General features: G+C 46.6%; 1 protein-coding gene across 2 annotated transcripts in view; it reads right to left on the bottom strand.

Annotated features, from left to right (window-relative positions):
• Kcnj10 (potassium inwardly rectifying channel subfamily J member 10) overlaps positions 1-12,664 on the bottom strand; it is a 32,012-nt gene extending 19,348 nt beyond the window's left edge. Inside the window, exon 1 of one of the 2 annotated variants that reach the window (XM_042682143.1) lies at positions 12,450-12,664. The gene's annotated coding sequence lies outside the window, so the exon portion shown is untranslated. Of the gene's footprint in view, positions 1-3,631; positions 3,682-12,449 lie in introns of those variants that run through there. The other variant, XM_042682144.1, reaches the window with a different exon arrangement.
• Positions 12,665-24,847: the final 12,183 nt, after the last annotated feature.

Here is a 24,847-nt window from a genome sequence, read left to right as displayed (position 1 = left end):
ACTCTGGGAAACTAGAGAATGTCCAATGAGAGCAGGGTTAGACCTGTAAACTGGGGTTGGGAGCAGCCTGCAGGGAGAACGAGGGGAACTACAGGAAAGACTGCTCCTTGTTCTAGCATGAAGGCTGGTGAGGCTTGGGGTCCTGGCGGGTGTCCCCGCCTTACATGAGAGAAAACCTGGGGTGATCCCAGTTGACACGGCCCCTTCTCCATACACTTGCTTGTCTCTCATCCTGACATTGTATCAGATAGTTAAAAGGGAGGGCTTGACCTAGTTGGTAAAGGACCTAAAAGGCAGCAGAGCAAGCACTCCCAGCATGGAAGCACTCCAGGGGAATGCTCCCACAGGGGTCACTCTATAGGCTCCCTCCTCCCAAGAAGGTCCATCCATCTTTTCTCTAAAGTGATTCTTAACTTCATCCTGTTCAACTTTGTGTTTTCTTCTGATATTTCTAGATTTGAGAGAGCTTATAGGAAGCCAGGCATCAGTGGCTCACGCCTATAATCTTAGCTACTAAGGAGGCTGAGATCTGAAGATCACAGTTCAAAGCCAGCCCAGGCAGGAAAGTCCGTGAGACTCTTATCTCCAATAAACCACCAGAAAACCGGAAGTGGCGCTGTTGTTCAAGTGGTAGAGCACAACCTTGAGCTGAAGAGCTGAGGGACAGTGCCCAGGCCCAGAGTTCAAGCCCCATGACCAACAACAATGACAAAAAAAGAGCTTATAGGATCGATGATCTCTACTACTTTTTCCTTCCTCGGGCCGCTTTCAAAGTGTATCATGCTTTTTGGGCACTTGGCACTGGCCGTTCCTACTTCAGCCTTTATACCAAAATCTGTACTCCAGAAATCTAGAGTTTTCCATGGGAGATAGACTTTTGAGCTAGAAAAGAGAGAAACAGAAAATGCCAGGCTTGGGCCTCAGAGCCAGGCAACAGAAGAACAAAAGCTTCAAAGTGGACTGAATAGTCCTTGTGGGGGTCCTCATGCCATTGGGCCTGTGTGACCAAGGTAACGGGCATCAGAAGCTGGACAAGGACTAAGTAGAAGCCGCGGGGTGGGGCGGGGGAGGGGGGGGGAAGGGAGGGGCCACCTCTAGAGCTCCTAGAATGACAGGCTAATCAGAATCTGTTACAATCCGGCTTCTTTTAGTCTCTCCAGCATTGATCTCTCTGTCCTCTATCCATCCCTCACACACATTCTCTACACACAAACCACACCAAACTTCTATTATTTCTGGAACGTACCACACTCCTACCAAATAATGGGAGCCCATCCTTGGCGCACTCCTCCCCTCCCAGTTTACTTGGTTAATTTCTACTCTTCCTCATGGCCTCAGCTTTCTCTGGGAACCCATTATGGGTGATCCTACCTCCATGTGGGCTGTGCTTTCCCCTGGGTTCCCAATGTAGCGCAAACATCCCTATCCCAGCCTTTCCTGAGTACCAGGATCGTGCTGATGTTCCATGCACGCACGGCATCACCCTGCCCTCCATGGGAAGGTGTTTGTTAGCTGCGTGGTAGCTCTTGTGTTAATGGCACAGAAACAAGACTTAAGAGTTCTGTTAGGATGTAGCACTGTTGCTCAAGTGGTAGAGTACTTGCCTTGATCTGAAGAGCTCGGGGACAGCGCCGAGGCCCAGAGTTCAAGCCCCACAACCGACAAAAAAAATGAGTTCTGTTAGTAAGGGTGGCACTGCACGTTGAACCCAGGCCTGCTTCACACGGCCTGTGCTTGTCAGGTAGCCGTTGAATCCTAGGATATTGGTGCTGGGAGGCCTTCATGGTCATCCCACTCTATAGCCTCATTTTACAGAAGAGGAAACCAAGACCTAGTAAAGGTGACTAATTTTCCAAAGATCACAAGATCATGAGGCTTGCTGGTGGGATATGTCTTTTTATATCAGAATCAGAACAACAACTCTAGTCTTCTTTGTCTTCTCTCTTTCTACAATATCTGACTCTGGTGTCCCAAAATACCAGTTGGCATGGAGCCTTCCTTGGAATATTACCCATGGAGCTCCTGTCCAAGTCCTGTCCCAAGTCCCAGCCCAGGATGAGTTTGATCAGATCCTCCTATCTAGCCAGTCTCAGGGTTTCTTTTAACTCCCTACAGCAGCTGGCCAACAAGAAGAGCAAATGGTGAGGGAGAGGGCACCTTCAATGGAGCTCTCTACAGGGGCTATGACAATGGCCAACAGAGTTCTGCTACAGTTGGAAATCCCATCACTCACAGGAGGTCTGGGAATCACAGGAACTATCGCCCAGGCAGCCTCGTAGGTGACTGAAGAGGGACCTCTCTTCAAGAGGGCGAGTGACTTCACCTCTTTCCATCCCTCCCCTATCTATGCCTAGTGATACCTTGTATCCAGGACATTCTTCCTGTTAAGTCAAAATTTCCTTGCTGTTGCCTAAGGAATGTATCTGCGCTGTTAGTGGGGATGGAGAGCCATGGGTACCTGTGTCTACGATTCATATCCAGGAGGTAAGCCAGTTCCCTGGCAGGTCCTTTCAATTCCCTTTCCTTCTTGAGGTCACTTTGGTGTATGTAGTGCAACCTCTGACCTTCACAGAGAAGTCTCGGGGTCAACTCTCACCCTGGGAGACAACCACATACCCCACTCAAGATTTCCCTGAATAAGAGAGGATGGGGTGAGGTGGCATGCAGTCACTGACTGGAAACAGACTTAGAGGAGAGCATCTCATTGGCTTTCCTCACAAATTAACTGTTCCATCTCAACAGGGGGGTTGAAGTTCCACATTGGGCAAACTTCTTTCCCCAGCAGGGGACACTCAGGGGGACATTTAGAGGCAGAAGAGCTGCACCAGAGTATTTGGGCTAGATCAAGTACAAAATATAGATGGATGAGGTAATTTAAGCAGCATGAAGTAACTAGAGGGGTCATCTAGATATGCAATGGGGAGAAAGAATGGATCCTACAGTTCTTTGTGAAATTCCTATGTAATGGAAACATGTTGAAGCATGTTCAGTTATAATTGCACAGGATCAAACCACTCTGAGATTAACTCTCTTATCTCCTGGAGTTACTATATCTGGGCTTCCAGCTTCCAGCGCAACACTGTGAAGATCAGCCCTCAACTGCCAGGAGAACTTTCTTTCCTCCCTTTTTAAGGGTGTCTGCTCCAGATGGACAGATTAGAATAGTAGGGGAGGCATAGGCAGCCCTCAGCTCACACATTTTGTAGGATTTCTATATAGGATAGTAGCTGGACATCATGAAAGACTTTTAGCCAACAGAAGTTTCCAACTCTAAGTCCAGCTGAGAAGATGCTGGGGTTGCTCTTTGCAGTGGCTCACAATCAGCAGCAGGAATGAGGCTAAGTTTGAGAGGAAGACATGGAAAGAGGTTTGCTTGCCCTGACTTGAGACAGGAGAAGGGTCAAAAGGATCTTGTGAGATTCCTTCTAGACCAACAAGCCTCTTAAGGTCCTCTAGTCACGGCTTCCACCCTACTTCTCCTAGAGGAAGGTGAAGAAAAGTTGACTCTGGCAAAATTCTTTCAGGAGTAGAGAGTCATCTGAGTGGAGCCAGAGATAGCTAGTACCAAAACAAAACAAAACAAGCAAACAAAAAACTGGAAGCAAGAGATCTTCCTTCTAGTCTAACTAACCACTAACAGCCTGGATAGCTCATCTCACCTGTCAGGGCTTCCCTGGAAAAATAACAACTGTCCCTTCTGCCCACAGGACTGTGAGGAGGTGGGTTATGCCTGAGCACACTGAGTAAATGCCAAGGACAGCCAGGCTTGCACTGGGTCGAGGTGGAGTTAGCTATTTATACATCTCTCCATCTGGTGAACTTGATTCAGCCCTGGGGTGGGATCCTGGCCCACAGAACTCTCTCCATGATTTTTTTTTGGGGGGGGGGCTCATAGAGAAACTATGCTCAGAGTTCAGCGGAGACTTTGTCTGTGGTTAACGTATAAGCAGGTACAGTCTGGGGCAGCAGGACCAGCAGGACATTCCCCGCCCCAGGGCCACATTCTTGAGGTCACAACAAGTGCAAACTTGTTATAACCTGTGTCAGAGCAGCAGAGGGCAGCTGGGGCATGGAGGGGGGATGGTGCCCATGTACCTGCAGCAGCTGCTGGAGGGAGGCAAAGAGGGAAAGGGGTGGGGTGGCAGGGAGGAGGTGTGCAGGTGCACATGCTGCTGGTGGATGCTGGGGCCATGTGGCATCTGTGTGCCTCACTGAGCATATTGTCTGGGCACATCTGCTTGGGCACGGGGGTGCATGTGTGTGGGACTGCATAGATGAGTGTGTGCCTGTGTGTCTCTGCATATATGAGCTCAAGTGTGTCCCCGCCGTGGGAGGAAGAGGGGGTTGGGCAGCCACGGGCCTGGGCTGGGCATATGGAAGGTGGCGTGGGCAGGCTATGAGTGCCCCTGCTCTATCTTGGGCCCCTCAGACCTGCATTCCAACTCCCTCCACAGACTGCCCCCGCCCGCTGTGATCCAGGCCTGTCTCTTCTTATGCTCTCCACAGACAGCCCTGTCAAATGCCCATCTCCCCAGCCTGCCCAGGGAGCGGGGGTGTCGTTCTACCCATTCCCCCCTGGCCCTGAGCCCACTCCCCCGTGCTCTCTGGGCCCTTCGGACACTAGGCCGGGTGGGGGGTGGTGGGGGGAGGCTCTGAAAGCAGGTGACTGTTTGGGGGAGCTCAGGGACAGAGCCCCCATTGTGCCCGCCCCAGAGCCGCCTCAATGGAGCTCCCCGGCACAAAGGGGCTTTGACAATGGGCAGGACATTAGTATGCAGAGCCAGCCCCTCAGCCCTCACTGTCCCACAGCCCCAGGGGCGGGAGCTGGGGGCTGCTGGCAACGGGAGAGACAGGGGGTGGGGCAGGGCTGAGTCTGTGGAGATCTTAACCCTCTGGGGCTCCCCGGGGCACTGCCCAGTAGTCAGGGAAGGGAGACTTGACTAAGGCCCTCAAACCTGCCATTTGCCAGAGAAGACTTTCTAAATGGAGAAAGTAACAGGGATAGGAGGCGTAGGGGAGGGAAGGGCTGCAGGAAGCCAGGTCCCTTGGTCCTAGGTGGCACTGGAAAAAAGTGGGTGGGCAGTCTGAGTGCACCCACCTCTTACCTCAGTTTGGCCTTCTATTCAAGAGAATTGTGTGTGAAAGAGAGCAAAAAGAGAGCTCTACATAGCAAGGTCTCAGAGTGGTCAGGTATTTGGGAGTAGGGGTGGGATCTAGTGTTCAGAATGAGCATGTGTTCAGGATTTTAGGGGGTCTTTAGGCTTGTGCTACCATTTTGTTGGACCTCCACTGCTCGGGTTGTGGGGACGGGGGAAGCAGATGCAGTGACTAGACCCAGGACCCCTGTCCTATGAACTCCTTCTTGGGAGCTGACAAGAGGGAGCAGCAACTCAACTGAAGGGAACTGGGCCAAGAGCCAGTGATCTCTTCTGTAGTGTGTGCATCTTTCTCATCTGCCTGCTCCCTTCCACGGTGAAGAGAGACCTATCTTCTCCTGCCCAGGAAACCCCCAGAACACCAGCTGCCTTGCCAAAGACACCATATCCTGCCCCAGCACTGCAGCACAATGGGAAGAGACCTGAGGAGGCAGGACTCCAGGGCCCAGAGAGGTGGGAGATCAGAGAGGAAGACAGCAGCTGGCAAGGAGCTTCAGGCAGCATTCAGGACATGGAGCTTGCCTAAGCCACAGTGTGGCCCAATCACAGAGTTCCTCTGCCCTGGACCAGTGAACCCAAGAGAGAAGGCGAGGGACATTTTATAGAGCTGCCCTCTATGAGGCAAGATAAAAAATTCTCCCCGACTTCGGGATATCTTCCCAGCTTTTTCTCGTTTTCTCAATTGCTGTTAAGGCCAAGAAGTCCTCCTTGCTATCTACCCTCATGGTTTCTTGCTGCAATAAATGGTCCCTGAGTGGCTCACCTGGGATTGCTGGAGCTCACTTTCCTTCACCCCCCTCTCAGGATTTCTTCTACCACTGTTCACCCTACATACAGTATCCAGGGGCACAAGGCTAGAAGTCAAACCTTTGGTTGAGAGACTACCCTGTTAGCTTTCCCTGAGACCCTGCACAAGACAGTTCTCTGAACTCCATGGAAGCATCTCCCTGCCCTCTGGTCATTATAATGGGTGTGGATTTAGGCTCTGCAATTTAATAAGAGTTTACATTGTCAAATACTGTGCTAAGCACTTTTCTTGGGTTAGGACATTACATTCTTAGCAGTTCCAAAGAGTAGATGCTTTTATAAAGTCCCATTTTATAGAGGCAAAACCAGAACCACCGAGATGTTGAGAATTTGCCTAAAGTCAAAGAGCTAGTGAGTGGTAGAGTTAGACTCAAGCTCGAGTAGGCAGCTTGTCTCCAGAGCCCAAATGATTAACTACAGCCCTTACAGGTCTCCCTAGTGAACACATTCAGACCTGGCAAAAGGAAACCAACCACTGGGGATGATGCTTGGCCCAAGTTCTCTGAAAATGTCTGCAGAGGATCCTCAAATTGGCAGTTCTCAAACTGCAGCCCAGGGACCTTTGGGTGTTGCTGAGATATTTTTCAGAGTTTTATGAAGTCAAACCTATCTTCGTGAGAATGTGGATATTACATTAGCTGTTATTTCACTTTTATTATTTCAAGAATGTTCACCGGAGTTTTCTGGAAGCTAAATTGCATACAATATTGCAACATACTGAGTGCAGAAGTACATAGAAAAAAGTCTTTAAAAAAATTAAATTAGACATTAAAAAGATTTGTGGAAATGTTAGACATAGTTGTTGTTAAGCTTCCTGTTTTTAGAAAATATAGCTTTTTATTAAAAAAAAATAAGTCATTTGCATCAACAGTCAATGGGTTTATTGTCATTCTTGAGTGAATTAGTAATTGTTTTAATTCTCCCCAGTGTTCTTTCTTTTCTTCTCTCTCTCTTGTTTTTTGTAGGGTTTGAACTCAGGACCTTGTGCTTGCAAAGCAAGCACTCTGCCACTTGAGCCATGCCCCTAGCCCTTGTACTTTACTCATTTTACAGCTTCTTGCCTGGGTTAGACATATGACACCACACCTAGCCTGTTTGTTGATATAGCGTCTTGCCAACATTTTTTGCCCAGGCTGGCTTCAAACCACAATCCTCCTGATCTTCACCTCTCAAATAGCTGGGATTACAGACACAAACTACTGTGCCCAGTGTTCCTCGGGGTTCATTCCCAGCACAGTTAATATGAGTCAATAAACACCCACCCAAAGCTCTGGAGTCTTCGGTCACTTTTACGCGTAAAGGGGTCCTGTGATCAAAGTTTGAAAGCCACTGCTCTATCGAATATAGCACTCTTTCATCTCACCAACTGTCATGTCTTTTTTGTCATAGAGTCACCTAGGGGATAGACATGGGACAAAGACATATGCCTAGGTTTAGAAGTTGGGTTGGGAGCAGGGGTAGAGGTGAAGGGTCAGTCAAAGAAACATGGAACACTAAGGGGCCAGGCCTATATTCCATGTGGAAGGTGTCCTCACATCTCCTATCTTTTAAGCAACAGCTCAGCGATATGTGCAAGAAAATGGAACTGTCCCAGACTGGACTCTGATCTCTACCCCCTAGTTCCACTCCAGACATTGACTAAAAAGCCCCATATAAGGCTGGAATCAGACCTCCCAGGTAAGGGGAGAAGGGCTCTGTGGAGCCTGGATTCTCAAATTGTTTTGTGTTTGGGCCAACAATGCTTAAGGGACTGGAGTTTGGGGGTTCTAGTGCTTAGGTTAAGTCATATATGCAGGATGGTATGGTTGACAGGGTAAGAGTTTCCATGGAAGTCTGGAAATTTAGCTTATGCAGGATGTTCTCATAAGCCTCTAAAGCTAGTGACCCTTCCCACATAAGTAAGCACGAAGGTTTCTGGCCTTCTGGAATGATGATGGACAATAGCATTCACTTTGCATCCTAGAATCTAAGCCCTTTGCCCAGTGCCAAGGGTCCAGGGACAGAAGCCTTTGCTTCAGGGAGACCTTAACCTGACAGAACCATAAGCCCCTCCCTAGAGGAGCCCCTAGGCTAATGAAGGAGATAGGAGGCATCTGACATCCCCACCTTCTATAAGGGGGTTAAAAGCAAGATAGTAAAACAGAGAGGGAAACAGAATAACAATTTGCAAATGGTGGAGCTTAGAATGGCCTATAAGAGGACCCGGAGTGGGAGAAAAAGTACAGCTCAGAGACTGATAGCCCTCAGATGCAATCTCCCTGAACAGGATCTGAAAAACAGCCCCAAGGGATGGGGTGCTTAAGGTGGCAATTGGGAAATTTTCATCTGATGAGAACTGGAGTGTCTAGGTAGAGAAGGGTAAGATAGAATTGATGCTTCAGGGCAGTTCCAGTGAGGGCTCCAGAGTGGAACAAAGAGACAGAATCAAGGAGAAAAAGAATGGAGCCAGGGTAACAAGGCTGAAGGCTAGACAGGCTGATCGGAGGACAGAAGAGTGGGACACGTAAGCGTGAGAGAAGTTCGGACAAACCTGAACAGAAGTGGACAGACAGGGTGAGGAAAAAGAGCCAGGCAGGGCTATGTGGGAAAGCAAGGTTCAGAGACTAGTCGGTGTTCTTGTCTGAAACAGAGATGTTGCTGAGAACGGGGAGAAAACTTAAGGGACATTTAACAGCACTGTTCACGTTGTATTGACTCTGACTTGAAGACAGGACATCTCCTTGTCAAAATCGTATAGGCTTGTGGTTGTGGAGATCCAGTATTACAAGACAGCCAGCCTGTTGAGGTAAAACAGAAACTCCCTCTAAACTACTTGATCATTTTTCTACCTTTTCAAACTCCAGAAAGATGAAGTACAGAGAACTGGAACAGAATCTCAGTTTAAAAACAAAAAAAAACACCACGGAGGGGTGGGATAAGTCAAAGCCAGGAAAGGTAACAGTAGAGTCACAGAGGCCTGAGAACCCTGACAGCCCACTGTACATTTTACATGCTTAAACACCTTCTAAGCCCTTTACAAATATTGACTCTTTTAATCCTCACAACTATTATTAACCCTGTTAGCACCAGTAAGAATGAGAAACTACTAAGACCAGGATTTCAGACCTGGGAAGTCTGATTCCAAAACTGTGCTTTTCACGTGCATCTGTTGTGTCTAAGAGCAGAAAGGAGGCCTCAGCCAGCAATGCGGTGTCCCACAGCATCCATGAGTGACCCCTTGACACTTGTCACCCATCCTGATCCCTTCACCTCTGGCATCATGGCTCCCCTCAGAAGCCTTAATGGTGGGCTTTTTTGTTTGTTTGGGTGAATAGTGGGAGTATTTTCTGTGTGTGTGTGTGTGTGTGTGTGTGTGTGTGTGTGTGTGTGTGTGCGTGTGCATGTGTGTGTTCTCTCAGAAGCCTCCATCCCTTCTTTCCCAATCTTCATTTCAAATGTCTTTCCATCTGTGAGGTGTGCTTCCTGAAATCTAACCTATATTCTCTCTCAACCCTTCCCATAGATCTTCTGCCACTGGAAGAGCTGCAGTAGCGCCATGTATACCAGCTCCTAGCTTACTTAGACCTTTATGGAGACCTGAAATGCTAATTCAGTCCCCATTTCTCCAGCTACCTCCTGCAAGGCTACACAGTTCCATTCTGACTTCTCTCCCACATTCCAGAGCCAACCCCTCCCCTCCCCACCACCTCAAATCCAGGCTGGCAGACACCCACAGGAAGGTTGCTCCCATAATTCCTTTCTTTTTGCCCTTTCAAGGTTCTCAAGGAGGAGGGGTGGAGAGGGGCCACCCAGGATGGACTCCCTCCATGAAGAATGGTGACAATACAGATATTAAACTCAGATGAAAAAAAGCACTGCTCTCTCATAGGAGAGGGAAAGACTGAGAGACACAGCAAGCTGGAAGTACTCCCCTTCTCTAGAGCTTTCCCACCCAACCCTCTTTATTGGGTGCTAAAACATTTGAATTCCAAACTTCCCCTTTGGCTCCAATCTTTCTGCAGCTTCATCGCAGCATTCTGCCTTGTGTTATCTGTTCTCCCCGTCCCCTTCCAGGGCCTCACTACTGTCCTGGAGAGCTTGGCCTCAGCCAGGACAGTAGCACTGACCAGTCAGGCAAGAGAAGAATCTAGGCCGAGGAGGGAGGGAGAGCGGAGTTTTTTCTTCTGTTCTAAATAACCTTAGGAGGAACACTTGAGGGCTCTGTTGCCCAAAGTTTCGTTCCTTCCTCACCATCACTAAGGTCTTCAACCTACCTTTCCATTTATATGTAAGCAAGCCAACCTTTTGCTAGGAGACCCAGGAATCTTCTTGCAGGAAGTGGGTCTTGTTGCATAACCCACCTCAAGACTCCTAAACCTCTTATCCCACCAATACCTGGGGATAACTCCAGTGAATTCATCCAAGCCCACCCAGATCCAAGCATCCCAGCCTTCTGGTCCCTAGGGAGGACAAGCAAAAAGAAGGCCCCTGGGTCTTTTGCCAGCCACTTCCCTCCTAGGCCAAGCTAGCAAATTTGGAGCTGTAAATAAGCTCATGTAGAGTGGCACAGGTGGGGGCCACACAGAGGAGATATGGGATGCTGGTGGGAAGACAATTATTTCCCCCACATAGACATATGCATCCAAAGGATGGATGTGGAGCTGGTGCTAAGGAGACGTGTTTTTATCCTCTGAGTAGGAGGGAGATGTGGGAGTCTGTATTAGCGCTGCAGAAGAAATGGAACCATACCTCTGCTCCCCCCACCCCTGCCACTGCCCCAGTCCCAGTCCCCCCCCCCCCCCCCAGTCAGTAGAGTCATTGCCATTTGATATCCGCTGAGACAACTTGGCTGCTCTAGGTTCTGGGTGGGGGGTGGGGGAGATGGTTCAGAAAACAGCAGTTTCTTTCAGGACCCAGGTTGGCAAGGGCTTTGGGAGGCTGGACTGGCCCAGATCACCCCTAACTCCCCCTCCTTCCCTCCCTCCCTCACCACCACCACCAAATGACTCGCGGGGGAGGGGGGAAGGAGGAGTTGGCACTGCCTGGCCATGCCTATTGCTTCCACAGTCCTGGACCCTCTCCCTGGCAGGAAGCCTTCCCCCACTCTTACCACCTTTTCTTCCTCCCTAAAGAACCAGCTATGAGTCAGGACACCTGGTTCCCTCTAGGCTTGGTCCCCCATTTCCAGTCTACACCCAAAAAAATTAAGAACCTTACTGTTTGGCACAGAGTGGCACCCATCATTATGCCAGGAACATATTCAAAAATCCTCAGAAATCAAGGAGAGGGCTTTAGGGTGAAACTAAATTGAATTGTTGGTGGCTTTTCAGCACCCACTCCAAGCTCTTTCAGCATCTCTAAACAGGGGGGGACACCAAATCTTCCATCCTCCTCCTACTTATCATCATCATCATCATCTCTCTCCCACCCAGATTACCTAAAACAGTTCTTATGGAGAGAAAAAAATCCAAACACCCCATCAAGGACATACAGGCCAGAAATCTTTAGTCAGCATTTGTATCCATCTACAACTTGATCAGACTTTAAGCTCCAGCTTCTTTTTGGGTCCAAATGTACACTGGCTTCTACACTATCTGGTTTCTCCCTCTGCCCCAACCTGCCTGGGAGCTTCATTTACAGCAATGAAATCTCAAGAGCATAGAGGCCCACCCTTACCATCCCCAGTTTTGCCCTTCTTGTTCCCACCATGGGATTCTACTCTTTTCACCTCAATGAGCAAGTTCCAACCTTCATTTCTCCTAACACTGGAGCCCTTGCTTAGTTTCTGGTGGAGGGAGGGATGGAACAGGAAGAGCATCTCAGTTTGGAGGATGAATTTACAGATCATAATCTACCCTCCGACTCCAGAAGGATTCACCTGTCTGAAGGAGAGAAGGTGGGGTACAGAGGAGAAGGGTTGGGTATCTTGAAGCAGGAGGCAGGCGAGAAAGAAAGGAAGAGATTGCTGACTGGGTTCCCAGACACTCCAGGCTCCTGTCTCTCCCTAATCTAACTTGTATGTGTTCTACTCCCTGAGTGATCAGTGTCACTATCTGAGTGTCACTGAATGGGGGGGGGGGGGGGGGGAGCTGTCTACTGGGAGGAGGGGGCAATGTCTGCGTGCCTGTGTGGTGGATGCACGGAGATGTGTGGTGGTCACTGTAGTAACCCAAGAAACAGAGATGCAATTGCAGGTCTGCTCCCCTCAACAGAGTGGGGAGGGGGGCAACAGGAAAGCCCCTTCCCAGGATTAAAAGGGTGAGGTGACCATTAGAGAGACAGACAGACAGACACAGACACAGAGAGACACAGAGAGAGAAACCTCCATGGGGAGCTCTTTCCAGAAGGCTCGGTTTGGGACTGCCCAAGGCGAAGGGAAGGGGAGCAGGTCAGCCCCCAGTAGGGACTAAGGGGTTGGGGATTAGGGATCCCAATGTCTTTGAAGAGCTAAGTGGACAGGACCCCGGCCAGTGCGGCAGCACTCCTCCATCAGGGCCAGGGTCTTACCTTGGGTCCGAGGCGGAGTGGCCCCTTGGACGGGCCGCGGGGCAGCAGGACAGATTGGACCGACGGGGCGGGCAGGAGTGAGGAGCGGAGCTCAGTGACGGGCAGAGCCAGGACTCTTAAACCCGGATCTGGGATCAGATAAGGGCTTGTCAGGGGCCGGGGCCGGGGTCGGGCCGGCCGGGGGCAGAGCTGGGCCGGGCCGGGCCGCCCCCTCCCTCCGCAGTACCAGAGCCAAACTTTGAGTGAATGGGCCCAGAGGGGGGGCTGGGCGGGCGGGGGCGTGGGGCTCTGGACCGACCAATGGGAGAGTGGAGCGCCAAGCCCAAGCGGTCGGGATTGGAGGAGCGTGGGCAAGGGGCGTGGCATAGTGAGCAAGGAAGCGGAGACCCAGACAGTTGGAGGCGCAGAAACACCCAAAGACAGAGACCCAGACAGAGTCAGGGAGAAAGGGAGATGAAGAGACGATACGTGGAGCGATGGAAGCCGAGCTGGCAAGGTGACAGGCGAAGAAAGAAAGAAGAAAGACGTTGGTATCCAGAGTGCAGCAACCAGAGAGGGAGCGGCGAGGGCGGGGCTGGGGCCCAGTTAATGAAGTGGAAATGAATTCAGAACAGGTCCACAGGCCCAGCGAACTGCTCCTAGGACTGTGATTGGGCAGACGAGGCCTGGGCTCTGGGGCATGGGACTCATTCCATAGTATTTTCCTGATTTTCACCGCTTGCTAAGTAGTGCAGGGTGGGAAATGCTCAGAATATCACTCCCACCAAACAGAGGCTTCATGTGGCAAGGAAATAAAAGGCAGTAAAGTGTGGCAGACACTGAAGGTTTGCGGAAAGGCGAAAGGTCACTTCACTTCCCGGTAGAGGTGGGAGGGAAGAGAGGATATCTGCTAAGTAGTCCCAAAGGATTTAGAGGATTCAGGTGCTAGGAGATGACAGGAAAGACACACAGGGGAAGAGATGGAGGGGGAGCGAGAGATCCACAAGTCCAACTAGGTCCCCTGAACGACCCAAAGGATTTAGAGGATTCAGGTGCTAGGAGATGACAGGAAAGACACTGGAGGCCGAGGAACCAAGCCACGAAAATGTAAGTCTGCTTGGGACCTCTGCATCATACTGTTCCCACTAACTAGAATACACAGTGGAGGTCTCCACCTTTTCATCACCAAGGACTGCTTTCATTATCTCAACACACATTTTGCGAGATTTTTTTAATCCACAATCTCCACTCTTGGCATTTATTACAGAAGAAAATAATTATTTCTCCATGTTCATTCATCAGAGACAATCAATACCAGTGTTACCGTGTGGAGCATGTATAGAAAAAAAAACTAGAAAGCTTATCTTCTAAAGAGTATATGATAAGTTATATCATAAAGCCCTCATTGGAGCTGGGATGTAACTTGTGGTAGAGCATTTGCCTACCATGCACAGGACCCTGGATTCAATTCACAACACACACACACACACACACACACACACACACAGAGTGCCCTCATTAGGGAATTACTAAGCTAAAAGTTAGGTCCCACAGACGTAGCTTGTGCTAAGGAAAAGACCTATACTAAATTCAGAGTAGTTCTGGTGCCATACTAGAATTTTTTTTTGGTGTGGGGGGGGATCTGGTCGCAGGGCCTGAACTCTGGGCCTGGGTGCTGTCCCTCAGCTCTTCAGCTCAAGGCTAGCACTCTACCACTTGAGCCACAGTGCCACTTCCGGTTTTTTTTCTTTTTTTAATTTTTATTTATTTTTTTATTGTGGAAATACTGTACAGAGGGATTACAATTACATGGGCAAGATAATGACTACATTTCTTATCAAGCATTGTAGCCTCCTCCTTTGTTTCCCCTTCCCAGCCCTTCCCATACTCCCCCCCCACCTCCCACCCCCCCCACACCCCCCACCCCCACCCCTCTTCCAGCTTTTTTCTTTTTGCTTATGTGGTGCTGAGGAATTGAACCCAGGGCCTCAGGCATGCAAGGCAAGTGCTCTACCACTGAGCCACCTTCCCAGCCCCCATCCTAGAATTTCTATAGGCAATAGAAAGCAGTTGAGAGATCAGCAGGGGAGGCAAAACTATGCATAAGATTAGGAAGTGTAATCTAGAAGTAGGCAAACCAGTGTGAGTAAAACAGAAACTATATGCAACTATATATTACTTTCTATATGAATATATAGAAAATATATGAATATATAAGAATATACATATACAAAGTAATTGCAATAATGTTGGCAGTAATTGCAATAATTAACTGCAATACATAATTTCAATAATTGATGTGGTAATGGTTATCAGAGAAAATAGACTGAAATCTAGTAATCTAGCAATCAGGTAAACTATGAAATCATTAGTGGGAAGAGCTAAACTGGTAAAGGGGCTGAAATAAGGGAAGAAATTGATGGGTTTGGAGCTGGAAGGTGTGGAGAGGAGTCAGAGGGAAGGAAGGAGCTTGCTGCTGCCAAGACAGAGTGTATTAAAGCTTTGAGAGCAAGATAGTTCCCAACAAAGATGGTACATAATGGAAAGCTAACCTATACGGAGAATAAGAAAGACTTGCATTTAGAGAACAAGGAGAGGGCCCCACCCTTTAAAGAGTGACAGAGAACCCACCATACAGGCAGAAAGGAGACAGAGCATGGGAGGTCAGAAAAGCCAAAGATACAAGGAGGTTGTAACAATGTCAGTGGATACAAAGAGAGGAAGCATTGGATTTGACAATAGGAAAGACAAATAGTGATATTCAAGCGCAGTTTCAAGAAAGTGACCATGATGGAGCAAGAAAGTGTAGCCTATACTTCACACTAGCAAGTAGAGTTTGCCCTTTCAAGAACTCTACTAAGATAAGAGAGAATGAATAGAAGCTAAAACTATGTACTAGAAACGACCTTTCCACTTTTCTTCAAATTTCTAATAACCTCTGTTCCTGTGTCAACAGAAATTCGTGGCCATGGTGAGATGGTCTAAAGACCATCCTGCTGGGCTGTCACACAAGATTTATTTTTAAAAAATCAAAGAAATATTTACTACATGATAATCAACAAACTTAAAGTGACATAGTTTAGAATGTGCAAACTGTTTTCTTATCCTAAGTTTTCTTTCCTCTGCTTTGGTTATCAAGTATACAGTAAGACTATGTGAGTACTTGAATAGATCAGAAGACAGCCATGAACATTTTATTACACAGAGCATAAACACATCTATCTGAAAATTCTTCAGTGGAGTTACACCTGCACTCATTTTAGAAACTACTCAAGTTTGTTGATAATTTTGACTTGCAGGATTTTTCTCTAAGGACAAAGATTAAGATTATCACTTCCAATGTAATTGCAGACCCTGAATATAAACTTGATTGGAAAGATAAAAAATAAAGTTTGTTTATGTGACTACAAAATACAACTATCCAAAAAGAGCAAGCAGAATAATAACCCAGAAGGCTGGGTCTTTATTATACATTCTTTGAGTCATTAATACCCATGCCAAGCAAATAATACTATTGTAGTTTTATCACAAAAAAGTAACTTCCGTTAAGTTACCCCAAATATGGACAGTCCAAGCGATGTGTAAAAGGTTACACTAAAATGTAAAAATGTTACGCTAAAACACACATAGTTCCTATAATCACCCTGGTTCCTTTCAGGAGCTTGAAGGAAACAGGAAAGCAATATCAAAAAGATCTCTAAGGGCCCACAGTCCTGGCATTCAGAGCTTACAAGCACTCGATCTGGTCAAACTCCAGTATAAGATGAAGAATAGATGAGAAGAGAAGCAAAAATACTATAATAATTTATGGAATCATTAATAGACACTTACATATTTACTATTTTTCCAAAAACATCCAAGCATTTATCTTCAACTACTACCCAGGTGTCAATACATGTAGCCTCCTGGATATCCATTTCAAACTTAACACATTCAAATTAGAACATGTCATCTTGCTCCCAGGAGTACTCAAGTATGAGCAAGATAGATTATGAGTATGAAAAACAGATGATAGATATCATATATAAATATGAATTTATTCATAGATGAATATAGTATAAAGAAACCCACAAAAGCCTATTTTAAAAGGGAGAGTAAGGGAAGAGAAAGGGATATAATAGAGGGGGTAAACTTGTTCAAAGTACACTGTATCTGCCTATGGAATTATCATAATAAAACCCCTGTATGCCAATCAAAAAACATGTCCCTCTTTATTCCCTACCACATTACCATCATCCAACTGGAAACTCAGCAGCCATCCTAGACTATTCTCCCTTATCCAATCATACATCTACTTTCTAAACCACTCTATGCTATTATCATTGCTGTGGTCCAAGATACCATCACCCTCACACCAGCGTTACTGCAGCAGCTTTCTCACTGGTCTTTCATGCTTTCTCCACTCTGATGATTATTCAGGTTATGCATTTCTTTATGCAAAGGTAATTAGATGTCAATAGTGTATATCTTTTGGAAAAGCAAATCTGACTTTGACACTTCCCAGTGTCATTGCCAGTTTGCCTATCAGTAAAATCCAAGCTCCTTACCATGGAACAGAAGGCCATGGATAACCTGGACCCGGCACCGTGCACCCTGTCTTCTTCTACTGAGTCTGCACTGCCAAACCTATAGCCACTCCTCCTCAATACCCATGGGTCAGTCTTGTATTTGTGTTTTCTTTCTGTAATTTTGTACTTTGTCTCTTACATTGTGTCTGTGAGTGCTATCCAAACTTCTCTTTCAAACCCTACACAGTTTTTGGAGCTTCAGCTTCCATGATTGTGGTCATCTACAGGGGATTTCCACCCCTCCCAAGGCTGGAAGAACTCATGACTTCCTTATTTCTTCTTAATCTTGGTCAAGCAGACTAAGAAACTAAAACTAAACTTTAATCTTCATCTTTACCCAATATCTCATTCCTTGGCATGTTGGCTGATGAAGCCATCAAATTTTGTTAGGTCTCCTGTAGTTACATCTTTCCAGAATGATGTTCTCCATTTCCATGACTTCTCCCAAGATTGGGAAGATCACAACCAGCTGAGGACCTGACCACCCTTCATCCTGCTCCTCCATCTCAATGCAGAAGCAAACTGTTTTCATTAAATCAATTCCTGGAGCCCAAACCCTACACAAATGTTCCACTCAACACTTGGGATAAGCCAGAAGAGAAGAGAAGAGAAGAGAAGAGAAGAGAAGAGAAGAGAAGAGAAGAGAAGAGAAGAGAAGAGAAGAGAAGAGAAGAGAAGAGAAGAGCATCTGCTAAAACTCAGTGGTGTGAGGTGGGAATGGCAATTAGATTTTTAGACATTCTAGAACATGAGGGGAATGAGGTTGTGGGAAAGTATACAGCCAGCTTCAACAGCATTGTCATGTTCTGATCTTACCAGAGGACAGTAAATTGAGTTTTGATTCTTAAATTATGTTTTATAATATGCACACACATATATCTATCATCTATAGTCCTCTGCATATATGAAATGTCAGGATGTGTGTGTGTGTGTGCACTTTCCCTTAGCATTTTTGCTCAGGGTTGGTGCTCTACACTTGAGCCACAGCTTCACCTCTGGCTTTTTGATGGTTAATTGAAGATAAAGTGTCTCATGTGCTTTTTCTATACCAGCTGGCTTTGATCTGTGATTCTCAGATCTCAGCCTCCCCTTTGGTTTCAAGTGTGAGCCACTGGCACCAGACAGTTTTTAATTTTGTTTAAAATTTCTTTCTGTCTGACTTTTTCATAGTTTAGACTCAGGGCTTTATGTTTACAAGTGATGATTCATGGGTGTGAGTTATGTTTGCTTGCTTGCTTGCTTTTTTTTTTGGCAGTACTGAGGTTTGAACTAAGAACTTTGCTCTACCACTTGAGCTATTCTCTCAGCATCAGCTCTTAATTTGTAAGGTTTTGGTTTGGTTTCTGTTTTGTTTTTTCCAAGAGAGAACTTCTAGAACAGTCAGCAGGAGCCCAAGAAGTAATTGGGGATATGAGCTCAAGAAGTTAATATCTGTGAGTATTTACTGGGCACAGTAGACCTCAAAAAGGGAAGATGAGGTTCAGGGAAGTTAGGGGCTTGCTTACAGTAACAGTGTTAGATCTAGGATTCCAACCCTTGAGTCTGAAGCTTGTCACAAAGGGATACTAGAGGAGATTTGCATGATTTAAGCAAAATCTTATTTTACAACTAGAGGTTATGGCTCCTGGCCACATGTTGAGTTTAAATTATTCCGAGAGTTGTTTTGTTTTTTTTTTGTTGTTGTTGTTTTGTTGTTGTTGTCGGGCATGGGGCTTGAACTCTGGGCCTGGGCACTGTCCCTGCACTCTTCAGCTTATGGTGAGCACTCTACCGCTTGAGCCACAGCACCACTTCCAGTTTTCTAGTGGTTTATTGGAGATAAGAGTCTCAGAGATGTTCCTGCCCGGGCTGGCTTTGAACCGCAATCCTCAGATCTCAGCTTCCTGAGTAGTTTAGGATTACAGGTGTGGGCCACTGGAAAGTTGGCCCTATTTTCTTGGGAACCATTTCTTACCTGTAAAATTAGGGTTACTCCTAGATCACCTCTAGCTGTCAAATAACTATCAAGTAAGGTGTAAATTCTGCTCTGTCTCTTCTCAACCATGTAAAGCAAAATGGACCAATGACTGAGGCAGCTTTGGGTCATCTTCCTCTTCTGAAAATACTCAGAATGACAGCGAGTATCTCGCCCCCAGCTCCCCAGCCAGGCCTCCACTGCCCTGTAGCTGTGCTCTGCTTCTCCCCTGTTCACTCCAGCCTCCAGCTATGGTCATTCACCACATCCACTGCTTTCACCATATCCATCCTCTGCTTGGGATTTTCTAAAGTCCCATCTCCTTTGAATTTGGACAAGTTGTTACATCCTACTCAATTGGCTTTGCTGCTCCATTAAGCTCCTCCTCAGCTATCTTCCCCTTCATGCTTCCTCCTCCACCCCCAGCTTCTGCCCCAGAAGTCTCATGACCTTCCTCATAGAGCCTGTTCCAAATTAGCTGACCCCAGGGCTTGCTACAAAGACAGCTGCTGAGGGGGCAAGCTAAGGGCTGCTGTGCATTTATCCTGTCAGTCCTTGCAACCCTGACTCAGAACTGTTTGGTGGAGGAAGGGAACTCCACCTCCCCACCCCCATCAAAATAAAAGCCCTACCTCCTGTCCAAATTACTTGCTGTAAGAAGTACCTCACAGACAGCAGGCTGCTTTTGCTATTTTTGTCCCACCATTCTTTTTTTTTTGTCAGTCGTGGGGCTTGAACTCTGGGCCTGGGCGCTGTCCCTCAGCTCTTCAGCTCAAGGCGAGCGCTCTACCACTTGAGCTACAGCACCACTTCCGGTTTTCTGGTGGTTTATTGGAGATAAGAGTCTCACTGTCTCTCCTGCCCGGGCTGGCTTTGAACCGTGATCCTCAGATCTCAGCCTCCTGAGTAGCTGAGATTACAGGCGTGAGCCACCAGCGCCCGGCATGTCCCACCATTCTTGATAGAACAGCAGACTGGTCTCAATTGTGGCCTTCTTGACCACATATTCTCTGTTCAAATCTCCCCTGTCACAACTCTGCTGACATGTCTGGATCGATTCCTTGAAGAGAGGCTTTCATTCCTCAGTATGTAAATGCTAACATCTTGCCTATTTTTCTGTATCCTGGTGCCTAGGAAAATTTTGTTTTCTCCCACCTCAGTTCAAGCTTTGTGATAAGCAAGGAACTAAATAACAGGTAAAGGCTGGGATCTGCAAGGTCAGTAATTCAGGTGAGAGAGTCATGGTCTCCCAGACAGTCAGGGCATGAAGGCAGGGGGATGGTTGCAAGCATTTTCTAGAGGGCACTGCCAGCCTGGTGATTCTCCCTCCAGCAAAGGGAGGCAGTGCTATGCAAATGAGTCCTTGCCCCAGAGTTTAGTTTCTTCTCCCTGAGCTCCTGGCACAGTGGAGCCCGCTTGAGTGGCCACTTGGCAGAACAGAGAAGGGCAGGCTAGCAGTCCCAAGGCTCGGGTGACAGGGCCAGGCCCAGGAGACAGGGATGTTGACTGGGGCTTTAACAGCACTCTTGATGCCAATCTCGGGCTGAAAACCTGATATTTCCACTCTAAACAACAAGAAACACAGGCAAGAGGTTGGGGAGAGGAGGGTAGTGTACCAGGAGAGCCCCCTGCAGGTCTTACTGGGTGGTGTCTGAGCCCAGCAAGGTGGCACAGGCTGGACAAGGCTTTCATGAGATCCCTGGGATAATGATGATGGTGATGGTGATAGTAATGATGCTGATGATGATCGTGATAGTCATGATGATGATTACCAACCTTGATAATGAAGAAGTGGAGGAAGAGGAGAAGGAGGAGGAAGAGGAGGAGGAGGAAGATAATAGCTCACATTTCCTGAGTATTTACAATGTGTCACAATTTGCTTCATGTAATCCCTGTGACAGACCTCAATAGAAGTTTGTGTTCTGGTTCTGCATATAAAGTGTCCTTCCAAAAGGCTTGTGTGTTAAAGGCTTGGAATAGCTGGTGGCACTGTTAGACTTGATTGGATCATGCTGTTCTTCACTGGGCTTATCCACTGATGTGTTCGTATTGAATGGGCTATCAGGAAGGTGGGACTCAATTAGAAGAAGGAGGTCAGTGGGGGATATGCCCTGGAGAGATACACCTTGTTCTCTCTCCTCCTCAATCCTTATCCTTTTTTCCCTCTTCTCTATTCTGGACACTATAATTTTACATTTGCATGCTATTCCCTGCTTTTAATTATTTCCCTGGGACCAGAGCCTGAGCATTGGAGATATAGCTCAGTGGCTGAACACTAGCCCAGTATGCACAAAGCCCTAGATTCAAACTTCAATGCTGCAAAAAAAAAAATCTTAAACTTCCCTGGGGGGAAAATTAGCACTGAAATATTCCCCCACCTTTTTTTGGCAGTACTGAGGTTTGAATGCAAGGCCTCATGTTTGATAGGCTGGTACTCTACCACTTGAGCCATGCCTCCAGCTCTAGTTTTTCCTAATTGTTTTGGAGATAGAGTCTAGAAATTTTTTTTTCCTGGGTTGGTCTCAAACCACAGTTTTCCAGATCTCAACCTCCTGCCTTTTCTTGAGTTTTTTAGGTCAGCATTCCTGCAGCTATGTATAGTCAGAATCAACTTATAAGAAGATTTTTATGTCCTGCTTTTTAAATGTAACAGTGGCTCTCTATACACATTTGCATATATAAACATAGCAATGATGTGCTTTCTAGTAACGTACTATATTGCTTATAAGATTTTTATGTAACAGTGTATCTATGTACACATTCACATATATAAACAGAGCTATGGCAGACTTTCCAGTAACCCACTATATTGTATTTCATATTACTGAAGTGATACAACATTGCAAAAAGAACATGGATCTGACAATGCTGGCAAGTATGTAGCACAGCAGGAACTTCTTTTTTTTTTTTTTTTTTTTTTTTTTGCTTATGTGGTGCTGAGGAATCGAACCCAGGGCCTCTGGCATGCAAGGCATGCGCTCTACCACTGAGCCACCTTCCCAGCCCCAGCAGGAACTTCTTGAAGGTGGGCATCCAAAATGGCAGAGCCCCTTTGGAAGCCAGTTTGGTAGTTTCTTCCAAGACTAAATATTCTCTTAGCACATGATCCAAGCAACCATGCTCCCTGCTATCAACTCAAAGAAGAACTTCAGTCCAAAAAAAAAAACCTGCACATTACTGTTTATAGCAACTTCATTCATTCCTAATTGCCCAAACTTCAGTGAATGGACAAATGAACTGCAGTACATACTAACAAAGGTATAATATTTAGCATAAAAAGAAATGAGGGGGCTGGGAAGGTGGCTCAGTGGTAGAGCGCTTGCCTTGCATGCCTGAGGCCCTGGGTTGGATTCCTCAGTACCACATAAGCAAAAGGAAAAAAGCCTGAGGTGGCGCTGTGGTTCAAGTGGTAGAGCGTTAGCCTTGAGCTGAAGAGCTGAGGGACAGCGCCCAGGCCCAGAGTTCAAGCCCTACAACCGGACCCAAAAAAAAAAAAGAAAATGAGCTATGAAGCCATAAAAAGACAGCACCAGTGGAACCTGTAATCCTAGCTACTCAGGAAGCTGAGATCTGAAGATTGCAGTTCCCAGCCAACCCTTGGCAAGTAAATCTATGAGATTCATATATCCAATTAACTACCAAAAAAAAAAAAAAGCTGGAAGTGAAGCTGTAGCTCAAGTAGTAGAGTGTTAGCCTTGAGCAGAACAGCTCAGTGACAGTGCGCAGGCCCTGAGTTCAAGCCCCTGGACTGGTGTACGTGCGCGTGTGCACACAATATGGATCCGCCTGCCAAGCATGGTAGACATGCCTGTAATCCCAGCTACTTTAGAGACAAAGACAAGAGGATCTCTGTTAGAAGCCAGCTCCATCCAAGTTAGCACAAGATCTTATTTGAAAAACCTACTAAAAGGGGGGAATAGTTGAACTGATAGAGCACTTAGCTAGCAAACACAAGGCACTAAATCCAATCCCTAGTACTACCACAAAGTAAATAATAAATTAATAAATAGAAAATGCATGATATGCCGCAACCTTAAATGCATAAGTAAAAACAGGCAACCGAGAAGTTACATATTATATGATTCCAACTATCTGACATTTGGGGGGTAAACCAGAACTATAGAGGATACATGATCGCCAGGAGTTAGGGGGAGAACAGGATGAGCAGCTGAACACAGAGGATATTCAAAGCAGTGAAAAACACTCTATACAATATGATAATGATAGATACATGTCATTATACACATGTCTAAACCCTGGAATGTACAACACTAAAAGTGAACCCTCATGTAAACTACAGATTCTGGGTGATTGTCCTGTGTAAATAGAGGTTTGTTGATTGTAACTAAGGTACCACTTTGGGGGTGGGGATATCAATAGTGGGGGAGGTCATATGTTGCAAAGACAGAAGACACATGGGAAATCTTTGTATCCTTCTCTCAAATTTCCCTGTAAACCTTAAAATCTCTTTTCTTAAAAAAATATCTTTGCGGGGCTAGGAAGGTCGCTTAGTGGCAGAGTGCTTGCCTTGCATGCATGAGGCCCTCGGTTCGATTCCTCAGCACCACATAACAGAAAAAGCCGGAAGTGGGGCTAAGGCTCAAGTGGTAGAGCTGAAGAGCTGAGGGACAGTGCCCAGATCCAGAGTTCAGGCCCCACAACCGACAAAAAAAAAAAAGAGTCTCACAGACTTTTCTTCCCCAGGCTGGCTTTGAACCTTGAACCTTAGATCTCAGCCTCCTGAGTAGCTAGAATTACAGGCGTGAGCACCAGTGCCTGGCGAGCTTTAAAAAAAAAAAAAAAAAAATTCTTTACATGCCTGTAATCCCAGCATTTAGGAGGCTGAGGAAGGAAAATCTTGAGTTTGAGATCAGCCTGAACTACATAGTAAGACCTTATCTCAAAAATTTCTTTCCTGGGCTAGGAAGGTAGCTCAGTGGGAGAGTGCTTGCCTAGCATGCATGAGGCCCTGGGTTCGATTCCTCAGTACCATTAAACAGAAAAAGCTGGAAGTGGTACTGTGGCTCAAGTGGTAGAGCGTTAGCCTTGAGCTGAAGAGCTGAGGGACAGCGCCCAGTCCCAGAGTTCAAACACCACGACTGACAAAAAGAAAAAGAAAAAAAAAATCTTTTCTTGGGCTGGGAAGGTGGCTCAGTAATAGAATACTTGCCTCACATGCATGAGGCCTTGGGTTCAATTCCTCAGCATCAGATAAACAGAAAAAGCCAGAAGTGGTGCTGTGGCTCAAGTGGTAGAGCTCTAGCCTTTAGCTGAAGAGCTCAGGGACAATGCCCAGGCCTAGAGTTCAAGCCCCATGACCAATAAAAATAATAATAAATAAATAAATTATTTTCTTTTAAGCCATAAGGGTAGTGACACAGGTGAGTGAGTTTGTCTCCTATCTCTTTGTCCAACACTGGGGCATTTGACAAATGATTTAACTGTTCTTTATTTTATATTCCTCATCTGTAAATGAAAAACTAATACCTATCTCATAGGATTGTTATGTAAATGTAAGGTATGTCTCTCCTTTGTAGCTAATGCTCAGTGAATTATTAGTAGCAACAATAGTCTGTATTCTGCATCCTACTCCTCCCCCAACCCCCACCATGAGATCATGAAGTTCTCTTGGGCAGGGACTTATTCATTTCTGCAACCACTTACATCTAGCCCATTGCCTGGCACTTGGGATCTGAGCCCTAACCTTAACTTTACTCTCTGTCATCTGAATTCTTTCTCAACATATTTGCAATTAATCAAATACATTTCAAAGCCCTTTGGTGTGCATTGCCTAATTTGATCTGCACACTGAGGGAGTTGGCAGAAAGGGGCTGTTTGCCCACGCTCACAACCTAACAACAGTGGCTTACAGAAAACCTCTGTGGGTCACATCACAA

Source organism: Dipodomys spectabilis, unplaced genomic scaffold (genome assembly GCF_019054845.1).
Source record: "Dipodomys spectabilis isolate Male_0828 unplaced genomic scaffold, ASM1905484v1 ptg000069l, whole genome shotgun sequence".
NCBI classification, from domain to species: Eukaryota; Metazoa; Chordata; class Mammalia; order Rodentia; family Heteromyidae; genus Dipodomys; species Dipodomys spectabilis.
Note: the sequence above shows the minus strand (reverse complement) of the source record. Positions and strands in the feature narration are given on the sequence as shown.